Here is a 25,718-nt window from a genome sequence, read left to right as displayed (position 1 = left end):
ATCTCCCTGAATGGGAAAGTAAGCTTTACAAAGAACAATATTGATGGCTGGGCAGGGTTGAGAGCCAGTTTCAGGGGTGAAATCATGAATTCAAAGAGAAACCAATAAAACAGTTGTGTGATTTTTTGCAGCAATATTTACTTGTTCTGGTGCAAGCAGGGAAACGAGGAAGATGACGATGATAATATTCACTGAGAACTTACTTTGTGCCATTTTTTTAAATGATTTACATATGATGAACTTTAAACAACCCTGGGTGGAAACATTACAAACAAAATATTAAAGAGGGAGGAAAGGGTTGAACGGTTCATGCAACCAAGTGACTTTAACTGTAGACCCGCAGTGAGAAGATGGGGCACGGTATCAGCAGCTGTAATTACTCCAGGTGAACTAGGAGAAATGATTTGGAAACAGCCGTGGGTCACTGGAAAACAATGCCCCACTTCCTGGCCCTGAGATACATCGCTCCAAGGGAAATCGGTATCCTCGAGGACAGCCAGATTTTTAATTTAGTGAGGAGGTAGAAAGGGCATTCAGAGGAGATGCTGAAGATGCAGTGGGATTGCTAAACAGAGGTAGAGAGTTCCAGAAGATACATGCACAGGTTTAAGAGAAAGAGAAGGAAAGGAGATTGGATTCAATCTGATGATGGCTAGAGTAGGGTGGGAAGGAAAGGCTGGGTGTGAGGAATAATGGAGCTGGTTCTGAAAGTATCTCAGAGGACTGGTAGAACTAAGTTTTAGCATCTGATATGGAATGCTCAGCCCAATGGCCATATCATAAGTCAGAGTCTGATCAAGAAAACAAGAATTATTTCAGGTATTTTGAGCAGGAAGGGATTTAATTCTGGGAATTAGAGATGTCAAAAACTGTTGGAAGGCTAGGGCTGTGCAGGCGTCTCAGGGAGACAGCACTGATGGTCTCAGTTGCCTGCAGCAACGGAAGGGGTCACTCTCAGGACACCAGACTTTACATTGAAATAGTGCCTTGGCTTCTCCCTGACCCTCAAGTTGAATATAAATGCCTCCCATCAACAAAATTTAAATAGGAACCTTGCTGACAGGAAGTCTGGAAAATGTACTTTGCAGGATTCAAGTCCCTGAACACAGAAGAGAGAAGTGAAGGGGAAATAGCACCAAGTTACCAACATAAAATCCTTCAAACGACCTGACGCGACTGACATCGCCTCTCCTGCTCTCCTGCCCGACCTCTTCTGGAATTACAGGGCGTAAATGCTGGCCTGGCCATCACCCAAACCCTTATACCACCCCAGCCCATCTAAGCAACCACAGAGTTCGATCAGTGCTGCCTCTTCTCTTTGTCACCACGCTCTGTTTGCACTGAGCTGTATCTCCCCTCCATGCCTTCACCCTTCCTGTTCCCTCTGGATTCCTCCTCCAAAACCAGCACCCCCTTATTGGGCTCCTTCCTACTCTTTCTTCAGATATCATCTTGGTGTCACTTACTCCCAAAAGCCTCCCCTCATATCCACCCAAGAGGTTTAGATGCCCCTTTCATGTGTTTTCATAATGTTTCTCCCATGAGAACTCATAGTACATTTTTAACTAGGTTGATTGTTAAGTTATCTCTCTCTTCCACACAGAGAGACTGGGGCTCTGTTAGGACAGAGACTATAGCTTCCTCATTCTTATTGTGACCTCAGTGCCTTTCATAACATAGGTCCTTAACACGTATTTGTGGAAGAAAGGAAGATAGGTTTATGGACTGAATTTTGTTCACCCCAAATTCATATGTTGAAGCACTAACTCCTAATATGACTATATTTAGAGATAGAGCCTTTAAAGAGGAAATTAAGGTTAAAGTTGTCAAAAGGATGGGGCCCTAATCCAATAGAAATGGTGTCCTTATAAGAAGAGGAAGAGACACCAGAGATGTGCTTGTCACATTAGGAAAGGCCATGTGAGGACACAGCAAGAAGGTGGCCATCTGCAAAGCAAGGTGAGCAGTCTCAGGAGAAACCAAACCTGAGAACAGCAGAATCTTGGAGTTCTAGCCTTCAGAACCATAAGAAAATAAATGTCTGTTGTTTAAGCCCTCCCGTCTGTGGCATTTTTTTATGGCAGCCCTGGCAGACTAGTACAGACAGGGAAGAAAAAGAAGGGAAAAAAGGAAGGGAAGAGAGAAGGAAATTGATAGGACTTAGCTTTTATTTCTTGATTAGATTCATTGATGTAATATAGTCTATTTTCAAAATCCATGCATCTAGAACACATCATTTACTTCGTTTGTAAGGAATTCCTGATGTATTTATTTATACCGTTCGGTTATATTCCCACTGATGTGAAACTAAGCTCTAAGAAAATACACTGCCCATATCAAGAAAAATTGGCAACTACTTTCTTTTTTTTAAAGTAATTTCACAGAATAGCAGATCCTTGAAGGGTAAGATTTCCAACTGGGAGAAAAGGTAAAAGTGTTTCCCTATTCTGGGCCTCTCCTATATGACCCAACTCCAAAACAAATGCAAATCAAATTATCAAATACACCAAACCTCCTGTGTTCCAGGCCCAAGTTTAAGTTTCCCAAGAAGAAGTTTTTAATGAGTTATTAAAAATGTGATGAGTCCAACTTATTATTTTTCTAGGTACTCTGCTTTTTAACAGTGGAATCTGTATTTTCCCTGCCCAATATGATAGCTACTAACTGCATGCAGCTATTTAAATTTAAGCTTAATTAAAATTAAGTGGGCTTCCCTGGTGGCGCAGTGGTTGAGAGTCTGCCTGCCGATGCAGGGGACGCGGGTTCGTGCCCCGGTCCGGGAAGATCCCACATGCCGCGGAGTGGCTGGGTCCGTGAGCCATGGCCACTGAGCCTGTGCGTCCGGAGCCTGTGCTCCGCAACGGGAGAGGCCACAACAGTGAGAGGCTCACGTACCGCAAAAAAAAAAAAAAATTAAGTGAAATTTAAGATTCACTTCATCAATTCACTTCCTCAACATTTCCCTAATGTCTACCATATTGGGCAGCCCAAATGTAGAATATTTCCATCATAACAGAAAGTTCTATTAGATGGTTCTGCACTAGATCAATAGTTTAACACAAAGAAATATCTCTGAGGGTAGGAATTTCAGACAGGTAGATTATGAGTATTGGCCTCCTTGCTCCCTTCCTTTCTGATCCCCTTTAACAGTATGGTAGGTTTTTATTACACATATTAGAAAACTCATTTCAAATTGGCATAAACAATATAGGATTTTATTTACTCACATAACTTGAAAATTCACAGGGAATTCAGGCATGGTTTAATCAGGGTGCTGGCTCCATTTTTCTCTAATTCTTTCACAGTATTAACACTTAAACCTTGGCCTAATTTCTCTCCATTTTTACAAATGGTTACAGCAGTTCCAGGCTGTGCATCTGTATCCACACCACTGAGATAAAGAGATTTTCTCTTCATCCTACCTTAGAATAGATGCCATTTCTTTCACCTATTCCCTCTGCTTGGCCCAATAAATCTTAAGCAACACAGTATCCAAGTAAGTAACACTGATAAGTCAAAGGACTGGTTACTGAGCCCATCATCATGGCAACTGTGTCATATGAGGCAGATTTGCTTAGGTCTGTGAGGACTCACTCTGGGAACTGGGATAGAGTCAATACCCCAACACACACTCCAAAAATACTGTGTAGCTGCTATGCAATACGGGTGGGTAGTTCTCCAAAAGACAATGCCGTTGCAAAGGGAAGGAATCGATGCTGGGCAGGCACCCAACACGTGCCCCTATGCCATCCTATAAAATATTAGGTTTCTAGAGGTTTAAAACTAACTCACCTTTCATTTTGAGAGATACGTTGAGTCCAAAACTGTCAGAGATTTTAGCCTACTTATAAGCTTACAAGTTAGCCTGCCATGGTGACATATACGTGTGTGCGTGTGTGTGTGTGTGTGTGTGTGTGTTTGTACTGACAGAAACGTCAGCTCTCTGGGTCAGAGAACAGACCATTTATCACTTACAGCAAGAAAAGCAGCCAGAGTGGCATCTTGCATTTTTTTCCCACAGGGTGACACGGTGGAGACAAGATGTTCCCCTGCACAGGCGGCAGGCTTTGCACCACAGGAAAGGATCCTTGAAGTTAGGAAACACATAGCTTATATCAGGTGGCTGCACCTGCCCCCCTCAGCAGAGAAAAGAGAGAGAGAGAGAATGCTTTACAACCCTGGAAGGTAAGCAAATGTCTCTCTGGGAAAGGTTAAGTTTCTTCAACTCTCTGGAGAAATTCACAGCCTCTAGCTTCCAAGACTTTTGCTATTCAAACAAGCCCCTTGCTCAGAAAACCCAGACCGTGCAGAAATGTGAGAATATCCATGGAGAACTGGCTTCCATAAAGGACATTAGCAAATTCACCTTCAGTTCGCCATCCTCACTGCTAAGTTTGAGACTGTTTCCTCAGACATTTACTAGAATGCTTTACAACCCTGGAAGGTAAGCAAATGTCTCTCTGGGAAAGGTAAGTTTCTTCAACTCTCTGGAGAAATTCACAGCCTCTAGCTTCCAAGACTTTTGCTATTCAAACAAGCCCCTTGCTCAGAAAACCCAGACCGTGCAGAAATGTGAGAATATCCATGGAGAACTGGCTTCCATAAAGGACATCAGCAAATTCACCTTCAGTTTGCCATCCTCACTGCTAAGTTTGAGACTGTTTCCTCAGACATTTACTATAACAATGTTATCAATTTTCTCTTAGTTTGCCATTCTTACGAGGTAAAATTTTATCTCAAAATTTGACTAAAACAAAAATTTGTGTTTTTGCCTTAATTTATATTTCTTATTAATTAAAATCTACACGTCTTTTTTTCTTTCTGTTAAACTTCCAGCTTATTCCTTTGCCCATTTTTCTAGTGTGCTTTGTCATTTAGCATGAATTTATAGAATTTTAAATAATCTTTCCCTGGGGTCCTCTGAAAGCATAGTCTGGGAAAATGGTTAATGTAGGCTTGATTTATTTAGGAATATGATCTCAGAAAACAAGGATGAGGGACAGGAGAGTCTATGTGGAAGAAGAGAGAGCCAATACAAAGGGCAATTTTCAAGTTGTGGTTGGCAGAAACCCACAGATTTCCTAAGGAGCGTTATAGGGTGGATGTGTATCAGGAAGGAAAGAGGAAGGACTTATCTCTAGGCTCCTGTACCCCACTGGTCAAGTCTTGCCTTGGTGAGTACAAATGCTTTCATACTTCCTGGCACTGGGGTATGCCTGAGTTCCGGATGGTTTCTGTTGGTCCCCAAACCTCAGTGTCAGTGAAGCCTCAGGGCAAGAAGGGAGAGGCATACAACACGGGGCTGGGATGAGTTGATTTCTGGTTACATCTGCTCAAAAGCAGTCCAGAACTAGTCACCACAGCCATGTATAGACTGTGAAATGAGGCTGAAGGGATGTAAAATTGCGCACAAGAAGTATCCGGTAGCACTTGGGCGCACCACTTGTAGCCCTTGGGTTCCCCCCAGATCCAGTTTATCACTGAGTCCCCAGAAGACAGAACTCTTTTCCAGTTTCCCTATCAATGAAATTCTGTTCTCTGTATTCTTCTCCCCTTGCTCCAGGTTTAAATTAGGGTAGGAAAATCCTGCAGTATCTTCTCTGGAATTCCACTACTGAAGTTCTATTTCAGCATCACAGACAGATAACGATGTCTAGTTAGTATCACTCTGAATTTCTGACAAATATTTCAATGGTTCCTGTGAAACATTTCCAGAGGGCATCTTTTTATTCTAAATTTTTCTCTGTTTTCTGTATCTAGACAATAAATGGTACTTATTAGAGTCCATCTGTACAAATATCAAATAATTTTTAGAGGTCCTAAATGTACTCTCAGGCAGCCCATAAAGTCCCATAAGTAAGTTTGACAAAAGGCCAAACATACTGCTTTTACTGTTTGTTTACAAATTGGTTTCAATTTCAAGATTCAAAGGGATGGAACCTACAAATGCAATTGTCATTACTACAAATTACGGATACCCCTCGGAATGAAGCTCTACTCAAAGCCATTTCCTACGATAACTCAGTCAATGATTGAGGTCCAATCAAATACCTCACTACCCGAGTAAAGATCATCTAGTCCCTGAACTAAACTGAGAATCCAGCTGGAGAAGCAGAATGAAGTCAAACCTGGAGTTGTCCAGTCCATCCTTCTTTCATACAGACCTTGGGAAATCTTTAAACATGAAATGCAAGGATTTGCCTCAGGGTAAGGCAGTTTGTCTTGGCCTGAATTCAAGAGGTAAGGCTCTGTAGAACCTTTACATCAACATGATATTTTCTTTGTAGAACCAGATTTAACAGGGTTTGGTGAAGATCTGTCAGGACTGCACTAGTTCTGGGCTTCCCCGTTAGATTCCTTCCCATTTCACAACAGTCCAAGAAAATATGGTTGCCTTTGACTGATTTGTCTGGGCTCTCCCTTCTTAACTGGGCATTAGGGATGTAGTTTATGGGTCTAATTGAGCACCCTGAAATCAAGCATCTACCCACAGACCAGGCAGAGGTCCCCTGAGGCTCGCTCAAAGCCAGCACACATGTCCAGGAACAGACTCAACTAAAGCCCCAGACAGGACCCCAGAAACAGAGGAGAAAAACTCTAACATTTTTCAACTGGTCATAAATATGCAGCCTAATTTTCCTGCAGCTCACTTTTTAGGTTTTCAGGAAGAGGGCTAATTCAGCCTCCACAATTACATCAGAGGAAGGAAGTTCTGGAGGAGACCTGAGCTTCTACCCCTAACTCAACAGCAGTACCATGATATTCAAAGTTACCCTACCCTCACACACACACACACACACACACACACACACACACACACACACACACACACACATAAAGCTTTCCACCTTCCCTTCCATTCCAAACGGCCTTGGAAAATAATAAAATAAAATAAAAATCCAGTGACAGAAGGAAGGAAACACATGGGAGTGGGGTGTTCTTCATTGCTCTTGCGATCCATACCTAGGCATTGATTTTTTTACCTGCTCACTTATATGGTGCTGGGAAGAGTTGGGTGTATACGTAGGCAGAACCTAGACATTGCATGCAACCTATTTTTTTAATTAACACTCGTATTTAAACCATTTTACTATGGGAAACCTGTTATATCTTGTAACATTGGGGTCTTAGGAGGCTTTGTTGTTGGTTTAAAGCTGTCTTGACCGACCTTTGAGGCCCTGGCCACGCAGCTCCCCTTATCTTGAGCAGTCAGTTAAGTCCACACCCCCATGCCCTTCTATCAGGTTCTCACACTCAGGCCCACTATGTACCAGCACTCATCACCTGAGAGCCAGATACCCAAAACTCAGGACAGATCCTGTGCCCCTGAGGCAGCTGGAATCCACAGGGACCCGTGGGAACCTCGCAAACCCACCCAGCTTGCCATACGAGCTCCCTGACAGTTCCAGCTTGCTGGAAACTTCCCCAGCTGTGATCCCCTGTATGACACTCCCCAGGGATAGCCTTCTCTCCCAAAAGTTCTGCCTTTTATCTACCTGAGTAGCAGTGTTGTTTTCTGCCCCCAAAAGAATCTTCCATTTCTATAGTCACACCACCAATCAGAAACAAAATACAGGCCTTTTCCCATCACATCCTTGAAGAACTAAAGAAGCCTGATTTTTAAAGGAAAAGCCACAGCCTATTTCCATTTTCTATGAAATATCAAGTAGGGTGCTGGAACCAAACAATCTGAACCATCACGGCTAAAAAAGCTACCTCATCCACACCTCAACTCCCAGCTTCCGCTCTATAAATAAATATTTTTAAAAGGAATCTCATTAGGTCATCCTCTTAATCTTCAGATTAAGAAGATGACATAATAATACATTTTATTCATGTGACTTTTAAGTCATAAATTTTGAATTCTAAAAATAAAAACAGAGAATACACAGCCACAGAACCTTCTCCGTTATCCCTTCCAGGAGCAAGTTCTCATCGTTTAAGCCCGTGGCAAATGTTCCCAGGATTAGGCAGTGCTGGTATCTGATTCTGCAGGTGTTGATACTCTCCACTTCTCCTGAAACTTTCCACTTTCCCACACACGGCTCTTGTCTCAACAAAGAACCATGAGGAATAAACACTTTTTAAGAGCAACATTCTACAATAAAATGTATTAGCTCATTTCTGCCTTTGGACACCATCCATGCATCCAACATGCGATGACACTGTGCAAAACCCCCAGGTGGGCTGCCAGCCTGCGTGGCTCCCCATGTGAAGACGAAACCACATCGTCAGGACCCCGGAGACTAAATAAACACAGAGCCAGAACAGAAAAAGGGCAGGAGGGCACATTCTCCTCAAAAGCTGAGTGAAGAGTTCTCCCTTCATTTTCCCTTCTGGACACCCTACAAAGGAAGCACAGCTGATCCATCCTGTCGGCCTTTCTCTTTCATCAAGTCCCCACAATCCCCCTGCAAATTTCTTTATTATAAAGACGTAAATATCAGGGAGCACAGCTGCTCTGTCAATCCATCATTGTTTATATTTTTTAAACTCTTAAATACTGAGTTTGGGGAAAAAAAAGTATTTCAGCTAGGGTTAATGGCATGAAAATAGTGAAAGGTAAATTTCAAAGTGAAAATCCTAAAGACTAAAGATTTGAACTTTTAAACTTTTCTTCCTCCATTAGAAGGAAACTAGGGGCAATTTTAAATGGTTTCCCTAAAGTGTCTTCTCATCACTCTGCTTTTCTTTTTTTTTTTTTGGCTGTGTTGGGTCTTCGTTTCTGTGCGAGGGCTTTCTCTGGTTGCGGCGGGCGGGGGCCACTCTTCATCGCGGTGCGCGGGCCTCTCACTGTCGCGGCCTCTCTTGTTGCGGAGCACAGGCTCCAGACGCGCAGGCTCGGTAGCTGTGGCTCACGGGCCTAGTTGCTCCTTGGCATGTGGGATCTTCCCAGACCAGGGCTCGAACCCGTGTCCCCTGCATTGGCAGGCAGATTCTCAACCACTGCACCACCAGGGAAGCCCACTCTGCTTTTCTTAAGGAAAGCAGTCAATTAAGGATTGTAGCCATCCTTGCATAAACAAGAGTAGATATAAAATGTTGAGCATAACAGTTTTATTATTATTATTATTTCCCCACAGAGCTTTTTCTACCCACATAAACTTCTGTAAAGGCTTTCTTAGGCCCAAGTATGCTAATCATATCAGACTAGCCCTGGCCTAAAAGTCCTTGAGTTTCAGGTCATTATCTGTAAGCAATTAATAGAGAATTTATTTACCAGGGCATCGTTTTCTATAATTCTGTAATGAAAGACAATTGTTCTGGACCAAAAACTGTGTTATGAAGTAAAGCAAGTAAAAATCTTTCTTTCTGTTCTAGTACCTATACATCACGTTTTTCTTTTACAATTCAACGAAAAAGTTTATGAAAAAAGTCTTCTGCACCTCTAACTGCACTTGTCAGCATCTCTAAAACTGGCAATCAATAACGCAGATGGCCCCAAGGATATACAAATAATGAAATGTGCGTTGTACGCCCCTCTGTGTGCAAACACAGCATGTTCTGCTATTAACAGAAAGCCAGCTGTCGACAGGCAGAGCCATTAAAACATAAGTGATCTTTCATTCCAGCTTTCCTTGAAATTATTCTGCCAAATATAAATGGAACTGCAGTATCCTCAAAGGTTAAGGACGATGTAAAGGAGAAAACATAAAGAGAAAGAGGAAAGTCCTTTGAATTGTTACAGACCTGTCTCTTGCATCTAGCTATTTTCTTTTATAAACAGAGATTTTATTTTTTCACAGACAGCATTGTACACAGTGTTTTCTGAGATAAATATTATGATGTTAACCATAACAGACACACCTTTTGTACACATGCTTTTTCCTCAGAAACCAAGCACATTTAAGATTTTGAACTTTACCCAGAATATTTTCACAGATAGTGTTTTTCAAAATCGTCACACTTTAGCTAGATTGGAGACACTTACCTTACAAAAGAATGAATATTTAGGGATGCTCCTTATTCTGTTATTATAAAGATCAAGAACCTTAACCCCGGGAGGTAAACATCCAGCTATTTTCTTGGAGCACAACTGTACAAGCACCCAGAATTGATTTGTTTTAAATTCTAATTTACGTTAGACTTATTAAAGAATATCTATTTATAGATTATAATTCAGAATTACAAAACTAGAAAAGTCTCTTCCTTACTAAATTCTAAAAGGCAGTAACATAGTATATCACGGTTATACTAGAACAGACTGCACCGGGAATGTATCAAACCAAAGACTAATTATTCTAATGAACCCAGGGAACCATATTAGCTTTCAAATTCAGCTCAGGGCAATCTTCCAGTATTTTAAGCACTTTGTATTCTTTGGTTTAGACCACTGATGTGAGATTTTCCTGAAATTTGGCAACATAAATCTAAGGTTGTTTTACTATAAAACTAATAAATGTCAAGAACTCAGAAATAAGCTAAGGACTCCCCAAAGGTCAGAGTAACTGAGATGGGTATAATACCTTTCACCTGAGTAGTATCACGAAAACTGTAAAGAAATGGAAATCAGTGCCTAAAGAAAAAAAAAACAAAACAGATTTTCCTCAAAATGTTTTCAAGAATCTGAGTCTCTAAGAAAAACATGGCAAATTGCTGGAAGGAAAAGATGTGGCAGAGACTGCTAGCTGTGCACCAGGAAAGAGAATAAAGTTCTTCCTTTCTTCCATGTAAAAACTGCAGTTGCGAAACAGCTGCCAGGCTGGGATGGAGCTACCGGCAGTCCCCATTCCCTTTGTGTAGTTATATGATTAGATCCACAGCTTCACCAGCAGACTAGAGCAAAGATGATTTGTCTGATTCCATATCACTTGCTTAGGTGGAATCCTCTGGCCCCAGACTTTTGCTCTTCCCCCCTTCTTGCTAGGAGATTTTGAAAGTCACCTGTTGACCATTGCAACACCGCCACTCTTCACCTGGTTCCAGAAACCCCTGCACGGAGCAGAGCAGGCTGCCAGCCTTGAGCACTCACCCCAGATAAAGTGGGAAAGAAGGAAACCGTAGTCTCTCAGCCATTGAATTTTGGAATTTCTTTGTACACGTAGCTTAGGTGAGCCTAACTTAACACCGAACAAAGTAAGAAGTGGGAAGTAACAAGAAGAGCAACAGGAAAGAACTGGAGATGATTATCTAAAATCTTGGCATTACTTAAGCTCACTAACAAATATGAGATATAATTCTCCAATCATTTGAACTCGTCTATTTGACAACAAATAATTATTGACTATCTAGCCTTTGCCAGGAACTCTGGGGAGACAAGTGAAAAAAGACTAAGTCCTGCTCTTTGGAAATGTACGATCTTATGGTACCTGACAGAGCATCCCACAACAGGTTTCCTTCTGTTACCCTTCTCTCTGCCTCTCTTCCTCATAAAAACAGAATTGCTAATATATTTGATTTAGAGGGAAGAGAGGGAAAGCACAGATTGCTTAGACATAATGGTGCCAGGTTTTTATTTCCTATCTTGATGATTTTCTAAAAGTATATGCTCTAATATAAATGAGGCTATAACTTGTGCTTTACAATATAACAAACTTTGTGAATTTTTAAAGGTTGGATTATAATGTTTCTACTTTTTAGAGAGATACTCTCTTCTGAGAAGTTGTTGACAGTGTGTTTACATCCTTTGTAAACTGTAAATTTCTTTTATAAATAACAACTTCCAAGGAGGATGTTCAGACCCACGGTACTATTTCTCTAAGATTCTCTACCACTTTGAAAGTGGAAGTCAAGTCTTATTTACTTCATATTCATCTTGTGCCATGCCTGGCAGCAAGCAGCACTTCGAAGAGGTTATTAGAATTACAAGTAGGTAAGGCACCTTAGCTTCATGCTACAGATGAATCAGTGAGATCTAGGAGCCCAAGCCCACAAAGGCAGTGGCAGGGCTGAGAAGACAAACCAAAGTCTTACCTCTTAGTGCAGTGTCCTTACAATATTTGCTGATGCTTCATGCATCAAACTGCTCAGTATTAGCTGTCATTCTTATGGTTAAAAGACGGACACTTTTCTTCTCTGATGTTTGCCTAATTATTAGCATTGGCTCTTTCTAGCTCACTAGTTATAGTCAAAAAAACTCAAACGAATCTAAAGTTTTACTTGTGAAACTATGATTAATCATCATGAAATTGAGCCTCAAAATAAACCCAGTTGTTGAGCTGTCTAAAGGGTAACATAATATGGTGATTCGTGATTTTTGGCAGGGTGGAGAGGAGACATAGGCCCTGGCGGGAGCAAATCACAATTCTGAGAAAATGTTTTCAAACTCTTCAACCTGAGAATGTCTTCATGTCTCCCCTTGATTACAGTGTGGCCCCTTAGGGGTTGCTGAGCATAACTACTCTGCCCAGCCTCACCTCCACATCCACCCAACCACGGCCTTTGAGATCTGTCGGGGAAGAAAAAAGCTGAGCTCTATGTAGGAGGTGATTGAAAATTAAAGAATGAAGGCAATCAAGGTCTAAGAATATATTATCAGAGAGATGTACTCTTATTCATCACTTCATTCCTGAAGAGCCTGTGGAATTTACAACAGCTACCAATATTACCAGACATACCCAAGAGCCTTAGAAGACTCAGTCTTTACCTATACTTAGAAAAGAAGGAAAATAAAACATATATGAATAAGAGAGAATACGTATGAAACATATGTTATATATACATATATATCATATTTTATGTGTGTGGATGCTTGCGTGTATATAGGTACATATATACATACCTGAGTATACTCAGAGTAAAGGTGGGCAGGTTAATAAGGAAATATACTGGTTGAAATGAAAGAATTTTCCAAACAGGAAAAAATAGCATTACAGAGGCTAAAAGGAATAAACTGTACAGAAAATAATGGAGGGATGTCTTTGGCCATGTTGAGAAGTACCAAGAGATGGAGCTAAAAATGGTCAGATGGTGATACATGAAAGTGGGGATTAGAGAATCTTGGCAATCAAGCTCAAAACTTTATATATGTGATAAATGATACGAGAAAACCACCGTTAAGTTCTTGACCAAGGAAGGCAATGTCATAAAAACAGTTCTTGTGGGATATTTTCTTGCAGTTGTGAATAAGGGTCTACAAGGCCTGAGTTGGAGACGTTGGGACATAGTATAGAGGTTCAGTAGGAAGCTTATAGTGCCTGCAGAAGAGTGGTGAGTGAATATGGAAAGAAAGGAGTGGCTCCTGAGTTATTCCAGAGGAACGCCTGGAACGATTTGGCATATAATAGGAGGTGTGCACCAACGGAGGAGAAAAAGTCAGAAATAGCTCTGAAGTTATGAGACTGGAGAGTGTTTTGCATTGCTGTAGTATCATAAGCAAACAGAAATTTACTTTTATCTTGGTCTCTTTATAGAAAATTGAAACATTCATGATCACAGATCATTTTTTTATCATAATTTTCTTCTGCTTTTCACGTAGAATGAAATATATCCAGATCTTTTTATTTTGGTCACCTCACCTCGCGTTACTATGCACACACACACACACACACACACACACACACACTTCCTCAAAGAACATTTTTGAGAAGTGACACATACGGTTTTTATGTACAAACATGCAGCACAGTCTATGTGCAAGGTTCATTTATCTCTCATCATTTCCTATTCCTCAACACCCACCAGCGCAATGAATGACCTGCCCCTTTCCAAATGACCTGCCCCTCCCTGAACACTTGTTCATGCCCCTATGTTTAGCACATGATTCTAGAAGATGGTCCTATCAAATGCTCATCCTTCTCTTATTCACCTGGAAAGTGCCAACTTATTTTTCAAAACCCACATCATTGATTCCGCCTCTGTGATTCTTTCCTCAAAGTGCTCTCCATTCCTCAGCAAGCATTTTTGGTACCACTGAACTTAATAAAAGATGTTTAGGTACAGAAAGACAAAATGTCATTGTCTCTCAGGGAGCTCACAATCTAATGAAGTGACAAACATACACAGAAACAGTTATAATATAATATGAGGTGTTTTATAATACAGGCAGAACTTGTACAAGGTAAAGTAGAAAACATAAGTAAGAAATATCTAAGTCTCTTTGTGGAAGGCAAGAAAAGATTCCCTTATAGGTTGCACATTCTCCTAATTATAATAGTTACCACATTTTTTTTCTTGCCTGGAACAGTTATTACAGTTTGCCTACTAGTAATTTTTATTTCCATCATTTCTTCTACATTTATTCATTGGAATCCTATTGTAAGGAATAGTGGTCCTTTCTAACCCACATAATTATTCATTCCATTATTTATATCAATTTGGACTCAGATATTTTATTCTACGGGGTATAATCCATTACTATCACTATTTTATTGTGCAATTTGTCCAAATTTTACCATGTAGAGCTCTTTCAAGTTGGTTTCTGTATCCTCTCAACATGTCCCCATCAGTTTCTGATTACTTCCTTACTTTCTGGCCCTACACGTTATCCCACACCATCTTATATTTTCCCTGGCTTAATCTTGGAGTCCACTAATTCTACAAGGAACACTGGCTCCTTTTTTTTTATTTTAACATCTTTATTGGAGTATAATTGCTTTACAATGTTGTGTTAGTTTCTGCTGTATAACAAAGTGAATCAGCTATACGTATACATATATCCCCATAATACCTCCCTCTTGCGTCTTCCTCCCACCCTCCCTATCCCATAGGTGGTCACAAAGCACGGAGCTGATCTCCCTGTGCTACATGGCTGCTTCCCACTAGCTGTCTATTTTACATTTGGTAGTGTATATATATCAATACCACTCTCTCACTTCATCCCAGCTTACCCTTCCCCCTCCCCGTGTCCTCAAGTCCATTCCCTACGTCTGCATCTTTATTCCTGTCCTAGGTTCTTCAGACCCTTTTTTTTTTTTAGATTCCGTATATATGTGTTAGCATACAGTATTTGTTTTTCTCTTTCTGACTTACTTCACTCTGTATGACAGACTCTAGGCCCATCCGCCTCACTACAAATAACTCAATTTCATTTCTTTTTATGGCTGAGTAATATTCCATTGTATATATGTGCCACAACTTCTTTATCCATTCATCTGTCGATGGACACTTTTTTAATAATTATTTTGTGTATCTGCGTGTTATCAGTCCAGGTCCTCTTAAAAGCAGACGCCAAGATAAAGTACAAGAAACGTACTGGAGGTAAAGTTTACGAAACACAAGGAAAAGAGCAGGAGTTGGCAGGGGAAGCGTTTACACTATGATGCACATCTGCCACCTGTGCATGGAAAAGGAGATGGTAGCAGGATTGGGTAAGAAGAGCTTCAGACTGCAGAGCAATGTGAAGAAAGTCTTGGCCAGGCCAGTGGGGAAATGCAGCAAAAAAGATTACCTGTGGAGGAGTCTTGCTTTAGACAAAAGTAGTCAGGCCCAGTACCTCCCCATTCTCAGCCATGGTTGTGGGAGCTTCACGGGGAGAGCTTCACCTCAGCTCAAATACTGCTGTAGATCCCACTGGCACAGGAGATGCCTGGTAACTGCACGGAATGGCAAGTTCTCTCTTGAAGGGAGAGCTGAGAAGTGCACCTGCACAGCTGCTCTTGTCTGATTGCTCAAATGCTGAACTCTTTCAAGCCCCAGATCAAGCTATAGTCTATTCCTGTGTCCAGCATTTAGTATAGTGCCTGAAACTCAGTACGTGCATGAAAAATGCTTAATAAAATAATATTTTTAAAAAATTTTGGTCAATATAATTTATTTTTTATTGAAATATAGTTGCTGGACAATATTAGATAAGTTACAGGTATACTATATAGTGATTCACAATTTTCAAAGGTTATACTCCATTTATAGTTATTATAAAATATTGGCAATATTCCCTATGTTGTACAATATATCCTTGAGGTTTATTTTATATCTAATAGCTTGGACCTCTTAATCTCCTACTCCTATACTTCCTCTCCTCCCTTTCCTCTCCCCACTGGTAACCATTAGTTTTTTGTCTATATCTGTGAGTCCGTTTCTGTTTTGTCGTATTCATCCATTTGTTTTATTTTTTAGACTCCACATATAAGTGATATCTTACAGTATTTGTCTTTCTCTGGCTGACTTATGAAATGACATTTTTAAATGCAGTACAGTACGTTAGGCATCATGGATACAAAATGTATTATTTATTTGATCATATAAATCTTATGAAAATATAAATGACACTGTTAGGTAGCAAAATCTGTTAGGATGACAAAGGAAAAGATAGAAACAGGAATTGCTACAGGACTACAAATCTTACACAGAATGGACCTAGTGACAGTTCTAAAAGCTTGTCAAATTCCAGCTTCCCAACGACACCTGGATTATAGACTTTTGCTACAGTTCCACAGAAATTAACTTAGGAATGTGTTTGGCCCAAGCTAAGACAGCTCAGGAGGTTGGGAATGATGGATAAGATGTTCAGGGCTAAAGGTATGGGGTGTACACTGTACTTTTGCAATCTACTGTACACTGTGCAACTCTGAACCTTATGAGATCTGATGTTACCCTTGCTCACTCAAACTTAACATGTGCAACTGTCTGCTCACTGGTAAGTTCCAGTTGAGGATTCCATAAGCTTACACCTCCATCTGTCATTAAAAAATGTTGTGATTTCTCTATTAAGTACTCTAATTGAGCTGACTTCCTTTGGCTTATTTTAGATGATTAAATCTTTTTGATTTACCCAAGTGGTACCTGTGTATGGCTCCTTTCAGCATTCTGAGCCTACTATTAACATTTTCAACAAAATGATTATGCAAATTGGTGACAACAGTGAGATGGATGCAAAAATTGTTGAGACCAATCGTGGTTACATCTCTGCAGAGGAAGTTCTGGGATAATGGAGGGCAGGGGAATGAATCTGTGATTCCCAGCTGCTTTGCTGACCCTCTATGATTTGAGCTGGCTAAGACATTAACACAACTGAGGTAAGATAAAAATTTTCAGTGAAGAATGAGTAATATGCTATTAACTCTCAAAGGTCTGGCCATCTGGATAAAAATTAATTAATAATAAAAACTTCCAGTGGCCCAGTTATTTCTGGGTACAGTGACAAGGGACTCACTAAAACTTGGGACATGATAGGAGATGGAGGTAAAAGAACAAAAGTTACAATCAATATCGAGATTTGTATCACATAGGGCTTCCCTGGTGGCACAGTGGTTAAGAATCTGCCTGCCAATGCAAGGGACACGGGTTCGAGCCCTGGTCTGGGAAGATCCCACATGCCAAGGAGCAACTAAGCCTGTGCGCCACAACTACTGAGCCTGCACTCTAGAGCCCGCGAGCCACAACTACTGAAGCCTGTGTGTCTAGAGCCCGTGCTCCACAACAAGAGAAGCCACTGCAATGAGACGCCCGTGCACCGAAACAAAGAGTAGCCCCTGCTCGCCGCAACTAGAGAAAGCCCATGCACAGCAACGAAGACCCAATGCAGCCAAAAATAAATAAAAAAAATTTTTTAAATAGTAAGAAAAGAAAAAGATTTGTATTGCATTAAAAGTCATATGATGAGCTGGGGCATGCAGAGAAGGCAGTGACTATGAACCTAGTTCTTAAAGAAAAAGCCTAACGAAGGGAGTGGGCATCGCAGGAACGCATTAGGACAAAAAAAGAGTTGCAGAAATAAAAGAGAGCTTACCATGTCCTAAGTATGATAAGGAAACCTTTGCAAAGAAATATTGGTAAATTATTTGTTCATTTATTTATATCTTGTCTTGCTCCAAAAAGGATTCATGGCCACTTATCAGAATATCAGATTGGGGTAAAATTGTGTAGGACCTTAAATTCTAGGCAATAGAATTTATTTTCCATGAAGACTGAAGTGTCAATCATAATTGTGTTTGGTGAATTTCCATGTTTCAGCAGCGTGTGGGATGATTGTGAAGATAGTGCATATATACAAAAGCAGGTGCACGAAGATTAATCTCTAAGGACCACCGTTAAGAGGGATGAACATCCTTTCCGTCTATATCACAAGTAAAGCAAATGTGTTTGTGTGCATCTGTAGTACATCAGTTTCCTTTTATGCTGAAACTTGTGAGAGTTATAAATAACTGCATACAAAAAGTAAAGGCTGGGGGCTTCCCTGGTGGCGCAGTGGTTGAGAGTCCGCCTGCCGATGCAGGGGACACGGGTTCGTGCCCCGGTCTGGGAAGATCCCACATGCCGCGGGGCGGCTGGGCCCGTGAGCCATGGCCGCTGAGCCTGTGCGTCCGGAGCCTGTGCTCCGCGACGGGAGGGGCCACAGCAGTGAGAGGTCCATGTACCGCAAAAAAAAAAAAGTAAAGGCTGGAGAGAGTAGGCATAAGCAGGTTCCAGACCAACATCATGATGTCAAACATACGGGTCCACTTACAGGGCATCTAAGTGGGGCAAAGGCATCTCAGGGAACCATACCAAGAGTTGACCAAGAACACAACTTACTAAACCACCCTTATATTCCAGAATCCTCATCCAATTAGTACTCCTTAAATCTTATGTGTCTTAGAAGCAAGCTATTGGCATGGTTGTAAAATCTCATCATTGTTTTTCAAAAACTCAAATTCCAATAGTACACATGAAGAGATCAATTAGAAAACCACTGATGTGTCCAGGCAAGAGTAAATAAGGGAAACATTGGAAATAGAAAAAACAAATAGAAGATGTATTAGGAAGAGCTGGCCAGATCTGGCAACTGGTTAGGTGTGGGAGTTGATAGAGAGCTCAAAGGCTAAAGGTTTTGGATAATGTTAATAGTAAGATGACAGTGTTATTGTTAGGAACAAAAAAAAAGAACATTCGTTTCCAAAGTGAAATCTATGTGGGAAAGTATAACAGGCAGATAGAAATAAGGACCAGAGAGAATTTTGGACTTGACTGCCTGAAATCTTCACCTTGACGTCATGCGGCATCACCCAGGACGTATCATCTGCTATCTGCAACAACCCACGGATTCCCCACAACCATCTGCAGAAATGATTCTGGAAATTCACTGCTTGTTTTACGCTTCCTCCCATTCAGTCCTTTATTGAGAAGACCGAACTCCTGGCTCCATTCTCCACTTGTACTCCTTTTCCTAACCTGAGCACTGAACGCTGATTTTTGATGTTCCCATATTAACTCTCTCAAGTCTCCTTGAAGGACTGAACTTGAAATGACTCCTAGAAGTTCCTGATACTCCAGGGAGCCTCTTCTGCCCACAGCTCCCATTCTGGTGCTTTTTAAATCTTTTAAATGTCATGTCTGTATTAGTTATAAATCAAAAAACAGATTCCTTTCCATATATGTCTTAGAGTCCTCAAACTGTGTCCATTCAAACAACCATGACAAAAGAATTTAGAAAGAGCTTGAGATGGCAATGTTGGAGTCATCCCAGAGTCAGTACTGTAGGCATGAATGAGACCACCAGAGCAAGACTGCAGAGTGATAAAACAATTGGGTAGCTTTAGAAAATATCCGCTTTTAGGAGTGAAAAGGAGAACATGCAACAAAAGGAGCACAAAAGGAACCATCAAAAGACAGTAAAATGACCAGTACATGGCAGATCACAGAGTGCAAGGAAGGAAAGAATTTCAAGGAGTAGAGAAAGACAAAAGTTATAGGAATCACATACAAGAGGTTAAGTTGTAAATATAGTGAAGAGAGTATAAATATACTAAACTTTCAAGAATTCTGAAAGTGAAAGCAATGTGAGAAATAGGATGAAAACTTGTGGTAGAATCAGGTTCAAGAGAAGGGGGCTTCCCTGGTGACGCAGTGGTTGAGAATCTACCTGCTAATGCAGGGGACACGGGTTCCAGCCCTGGTCTGAGAGGATCCCACATGCCACGGAGCAACTAGGCCCATGAGTCACAACTACTGAGCCTGCGCGTCTGGAGCCTGTGCTCCGCAACAAGAGAGGCCGCGATAGTGAGAGGCCCGCGCACCGCGATGAAGGGTGGCCCCCGCTTGCCACAACTAGAGAAAGCCCTTGCACAGAAACGAAGACCCAACACAACAAAAATTAATTAATAAACTCCTACCCCCAACACCTTCTTAAAAAAAAAAGAGAGAGAAGGGTTTTTCTTTTCTGTGAATATAGAGACTGAAGCATATTTGCAGGCAAATGATGTGGTCACTGAAACTGAAAGCTTGAAGATAAAATGAGAGAAAAGGAATCATTGATGGAACAAGCTCACAAGGTTGGCAAAGGGGAGGAAATCGGTCATAGCCACATATTAGGAGGAAAGAAGACAGTGTAGCACGACAGAGATTGAAGAAAAAGATATTAAGAAATGGGTAAAGGGGTATTAGAAAAAATACTAGAAAAAAGTGAATAAGGAAATCTGAGACGGGACCGTTGGTCACCTACCAAGAGATCAAACTGTGCTTCTGAGAGGAGCAACTTCAACTGGTTGTTGGGAACAAAAGCAATATTGCAGGATAGGAAGGGAAAGGTAGGAAGTAGAGGCAATAAATGTAGACCACTCTTTTGAGAACTTTTGTGGAAGAAAAAGGAGGAGAATGGGTAATAATTCAAGAGATGCTAATCAAAAGATTTATACAAAGTCAAAAGGACTGAATGTATTTGCAGAAGAGAGAAAGATACCTCTAGAGAGGGAAAAATAAAGGCACTGAAAAAAGGGAATGATTGCTTAGAGAGGCATGAAGGCATTGGAAAGAAACACGACCCAGAGCATAGGCTGAAATATTAGTCCTGGAGAAAGGATAAACAGTTTGCCTCAGAGAAAAAACAAAAAGAAGGTTCAGTGAATGCATACACAAAGATATTTTGAGAAAGGGAGTAACTTCAAACTTAGTCCGAATTCTCCCAAAGTCTTTATGAATGGTTGTCATTAGTGAATCAATTATGTTAAGTGTAACTCAGGCATAGCAAGCTTATGTTTCATTTGAATTTCTCATTTACATGGTTTTGTTTGAAATCTGCTTCATGTCTGGTGCCTTGTCTCTATGCTCTATTTGCATTGGATTGAGAAAGAATATACTTAAACAACTTAAATTGAGAGGCTGGAGTCATAATGATGGAGTAAAAAAATCACAGAATTTAGGGAATTACAGCAGTAAACAAAGCCATAGGGAGCAAAGGCTCTGTCTTCTTTCTAACAAAAATAAAAGAGAGGGGATTGACAAGGTTTCAGGCTAAAAAGGAGGATATTTATGTTCACCGGTGTAGCATTGCAAAACTGACCCATGTCTTCAGAGATGCAAGTCAAAACCCTCTGTGCAGTGCCAGCCCAGGTAGTGAGAATCCTAAGAGAAGCCTGAGAATGAGGAAGGTAGCAGGAATGGTAAATAGATTTGTTCCATATCAAACCTGCTCTTTTTTATAATCAGCTTTCCATATTCTGCAGAAAGCTAAAAGTTTTGTTTCTCAGACACTTTTCTGCTACTGTTCTGGGTGTGACTCAGAATCTGCCAATCAGATGCACGTTCGTGGGACTTATATTCAGAATTGAAGTAAAGGGAGAGAGAGTGGAGAGAGGTAGCACTTGAAATATAGTCAACTGGTGCTAATTAGCAGACACCAGGTGACTCTGAAATCAACAGTTCTGGCAGTGGCTTCAGCATTCCCCCATCAGAGGTAAGATGCTATGTTTCTGGAATAGAAAGGGAAGAAGCTGTGGAAATTACAGCTGTGGAAATACAGGAAGTTAAGTTGTAAGAAGAGAAGAGAGTATAGATATACTAAGCTTTCAAGAGTTCTGGGAGTGAAAGCAATATGAGAAACAGGATGAAAACTTGGGGGGGAATCAGGTTCAGGAGGATTTTCTTCAGAGGCTGAGGACCTTAATACTGGAGACAGACGGAGATGGCAGGCTCCTTGGCAGGCCCGTTCTACCATGTCGTTCTAGGGTTCATCTGGAGGTCCAGTGTAAAGCCTGCTCTTCCAGCTATTCCAGTGATTTTTAAGCACTTATGTCTCTACATTATATTCCTTTATGCCAGTGGTTTCTTTTTCCTAAAACTGGAGCCTGAATGATACAATATATTAGAGCTCAGCAAACGACAGTCCTTGAGTCAAACCTGGCCAACCACCTGGTTTTTATGGCCAAGGAGCTATGAATGGTTTTCACATTTTTAAATGGTTACATTTTAAATAATTATATAAGGTAGTGTTGCCAGATTTGTTAGATAAAAATACTAGATGCCAAGTTAAATTTGATTTCAGATAAACAACAAATAATTTTTAAGTATAAGTAGGTCCCAGATAGTATATGGGACATATTTACACTAAAAATATTTTATTTGGCAACCCTAATATAGATGCATACATAATATCCTTGATTTTTTGCCTTTTGGCATGCAAATTCTAAACGTTTTACTATGTGGCCTCTGAGAAAAAGGGATTTGTGAACTCCTGCAGTAAATGGCCTGCCTCTCTGCACACCTATCACTGGATGTCCAGAGCTGTTGAACTAATTCTGTCAGGTCAAGCAACATTTAATGAGCATCTACTATGTGCAGCACCCTGGGGAGAATACAGGGACAGACTGCTCTTAGTGCTTACTTGGGAGTAAACTGAAGAATCTTGAGGCAACCAGAACAGCTAAGGGAGGTCCCTTGGTAAAGGATGCTGATGCTGTAGGGAGTTAGGCCTCAGTGGCAGGACTCACTAACAAAAGTCAAGCTCCAAAGGAAAGGGAAAGGGGGCATTTCTCTCTGTGAGACGGCATACTGGTTCTGGTCCTGAGAGAACTGGAACCGACAGGATAGTCTCTAGAGCAGAAACATCCCTGGCGTGCTATCTTACTGTATTCTGCCTGGAGATGGACTGATGGCCCAAGGCTACTCACATCAAGGGGGCCCAGAGATTACTGTGGATCCACCATAAAGGATGAAACTATAAAAAATTAATAAAGTGAAACCTCAATTAAATAGATTCAGGAGACCAGTAGGGGGCGCTCTCACCACCCGTAAAGATAGCAGAGCCCAACAGGAAGAAGAAAGACTCCTCTTCTTTCCTGGACAGGACTCAGCCAATGAAAAGCCATGGACTCTTTGTTTACTCCAGCCCTCCCACATTCCTTTTCCCCTCTATCAAAGTGTTCCGTTCCCCTTCCCTTGCTGTGCAGGGGACTTGCACACAGCTCACAATGGTTGCAGACCCCAAACTGCGATTCTCAGCCAATCCTGAATGAACCCAACTTTGCTAGAGAAATTTCTGGCAGTGTATATGTTTCAGTTCAACATTTTGGTTGTCCATATGGGGTCCAGAGAAGACCTCCCCAAAGGCTCCAGGGCTGGCGAGTAAACAAGGGCAGTACCCACAACTGAGCCCAATGTCACTCACGGCTTTTCTCACTAATCCTAGAGTTTGAAGGCATGTCTTCCTCTTGGATCTGAACTCACACCCTCTTTGCATTTGAAGTTCTCCAGATTTTATCCCAATCTATTTAAAAGTTTTTTCTTTCTGGTTAAGACCTTGTTCTGTATGTGGGTGCTTGTTTGAAACTTCAGTCTGATTTTAAGATCGACTGTTTCACTGAAACTGGCTAGCCTTCAACCCATTCCTTCAAGGCCAGGGGTTGTTTCTCTGAAACTGTGCTGGTTTTTCAGCCTTTAACATATTCCTTTGGAAGGGGCTGTCTAAAAGCCTTCAGACTGGCTCCTCTGGGACCAAGCTGTCTCCTTAGGACTGGCTGGGATTAGCTTGCAAGATATTTGAATTGAGCTGTTTGTTCTGTAAGCTGTTTGAGCTGTTTGAAAATTGTTCTTTAGAGGCAAACTCTCTTAGAAATGGGATCCCAGTTATCTAAGCATCTCATGGGTCCCCCCTCCAACCTACAGGGACTTCAGCCAATTTTATGTTTAAAAATCATGGCCCTTCCTTATGCCCATTTCTAACTAAATTAACCAACCTAACCAAAGGCAATCTAGAATATCAATAGCCATTATGGGAAATTGTGATATTTCCAAACTTAATTTTTTTCAAACTGAACTTACTACAGTGGCTCAGAAATTTCCAGAACTGAGTAGAATGCTTATTTCAACTGGTGTTTTGAGGCTTCCTAACATTATCAGGAGTCTAAAATTGACTCTCTGAAAAATAAAATTTTAAGAATAATGGAGGCAAACAATTGATGAAGGAAACACCAAATGACTCCCAAAGCTTCAGGCTCTTCCTCCGTGGCTTCTCTGTCTCAGGCCCCACCTCTGGCGCCACCTTGTCTCTTTCCCTCAGTTCCTCATGGTCAGACTTCACCTCCTGCACCATCTTTCTCCTTCTCTTCTATGCTGCCTATGCCTCCTCTATACCTTCAATCCCCCCATACTAATTATCTTGCCATACTTCTCCTTTTCTCTGAAACTCTCCCCACTTCCCTTACCTCTGCATTTGTCAGAACCTGTCCCTTTTAAAATTAAATCTTCTAATAAAGAGAACAAACTAGCGGTTAACAACAGGGAGAGGGGAGGGGAGGGGGCAAGATAAGGATAGGGGATTAAGAGGTACAAACTATTAGGTATAAAATAAGCTACAAGGATATATCATACAACATGGGGAACATAACCAATATTTTATAATAACTATAAGTGGCATATAACCTTTAAAAATTTTGAATCACTATGTTGTACATCTGTAACTTACACAATATTGTACAGCAACTATACTTCAATTTTTAAAATAAAATAAATAAAATTTAGCCTTCTGAGAATCCAGAGGCTAAATCCTTAATTTTTTGTATTCCCTGGACTAAAGCTGAACTAAGAGCCATAGTCAAAGAATCCTAACAGATTTGCTGAGGAATTTAATACAGTCATTCAAACTTATCAACTTGGTTTCTCTTATATCAAAGAGTTCACAGCCTTCTCAGTAAAGGACAGGCCCGGCACTGAATGAAAACCGCTAATTGGGAAAATCCTGAAAGGTCTCTAGAATTACAACGAGACCAGCCTGCTAACTTGTTATATGAACAGGCTCAGGCAAAGACTAGGTGACTTCACTGAGCAATTCCTATGGCTTTGCTGTTCTTTTTTTTTTTTTCTTTTTTTGATGTGATGTGATTTGCATTTTGTTTTTTTGTTTTGTTTTGTTTTGTTCTCTTGAATTTTCTTTTATTTATTTTTTTATACAGCAGGTTCTTATTAGTCATCCATTTTATACACATCAGTGTATACATGTCAATCACAATCGCCCAATTCAGCACACCACCATCCCCACCCCAGCATGGTTTTCCTCCCTTGGTGTCCATACGTTTGTTCTCTACATCTGTGTCTCAATTTCTGCCCTGCAAACCAGTTCATCTGTACCATTTTTCTAGGTTCCACGTATATGCATTAATATGTGATATTTGTTTTTCTCTTTCTGACTTATTTCACTCTGTATAACAGTCTCTAGATCCACCCACATCTCTACAAATGACCCAATTTCGTTCCTTTTCATGGCTGAGTAATATTCCATTGTATATATGTACCACAACTTCTTTACCTATTCATCTCTCGATGGGCATTTAGGTTGCTTCCATGACCTGGCTATTGTAAAGAGTGCTGCAATAAACATTGGGGTGCATGTGTCTTTTTGAATTACGGTTTTCTCTGGATATATGCCCAGTAGTGGGACTGCTGGGTCATATGGTAATTCTATTTTTAGTTTGTTAAGGAACCTCCATACTGTTTTCCAAAGTGGCTGTATCAATTTACATTCCCACCAACAGTGCAAGAGGGTTCCCTTTCCTCCACACCCTCTCCAGCATTTGTTGTTTGTAGATTTTCTGATGATGCCCATTCTAACTGGTGTGAGGTGATACCTCATTGTGGTTTTGATTTGCATT

Source organism: Stenella coeruleoalba (genome assembly GCF_951394435.1).
Source record: "Stenella coeruleoalba genome assembly, chromosome: 12".
Classification (NCBI taxonomy): domain Eukaryota; kingdom Metazoa; phylum Chordata; class Mammalia; order Artiodactyla; family Delphinidae; genus Stenella; species Stenella coeruleoalba.
This window is presented reverse-complemented; position numbering follows the sequence as displayed.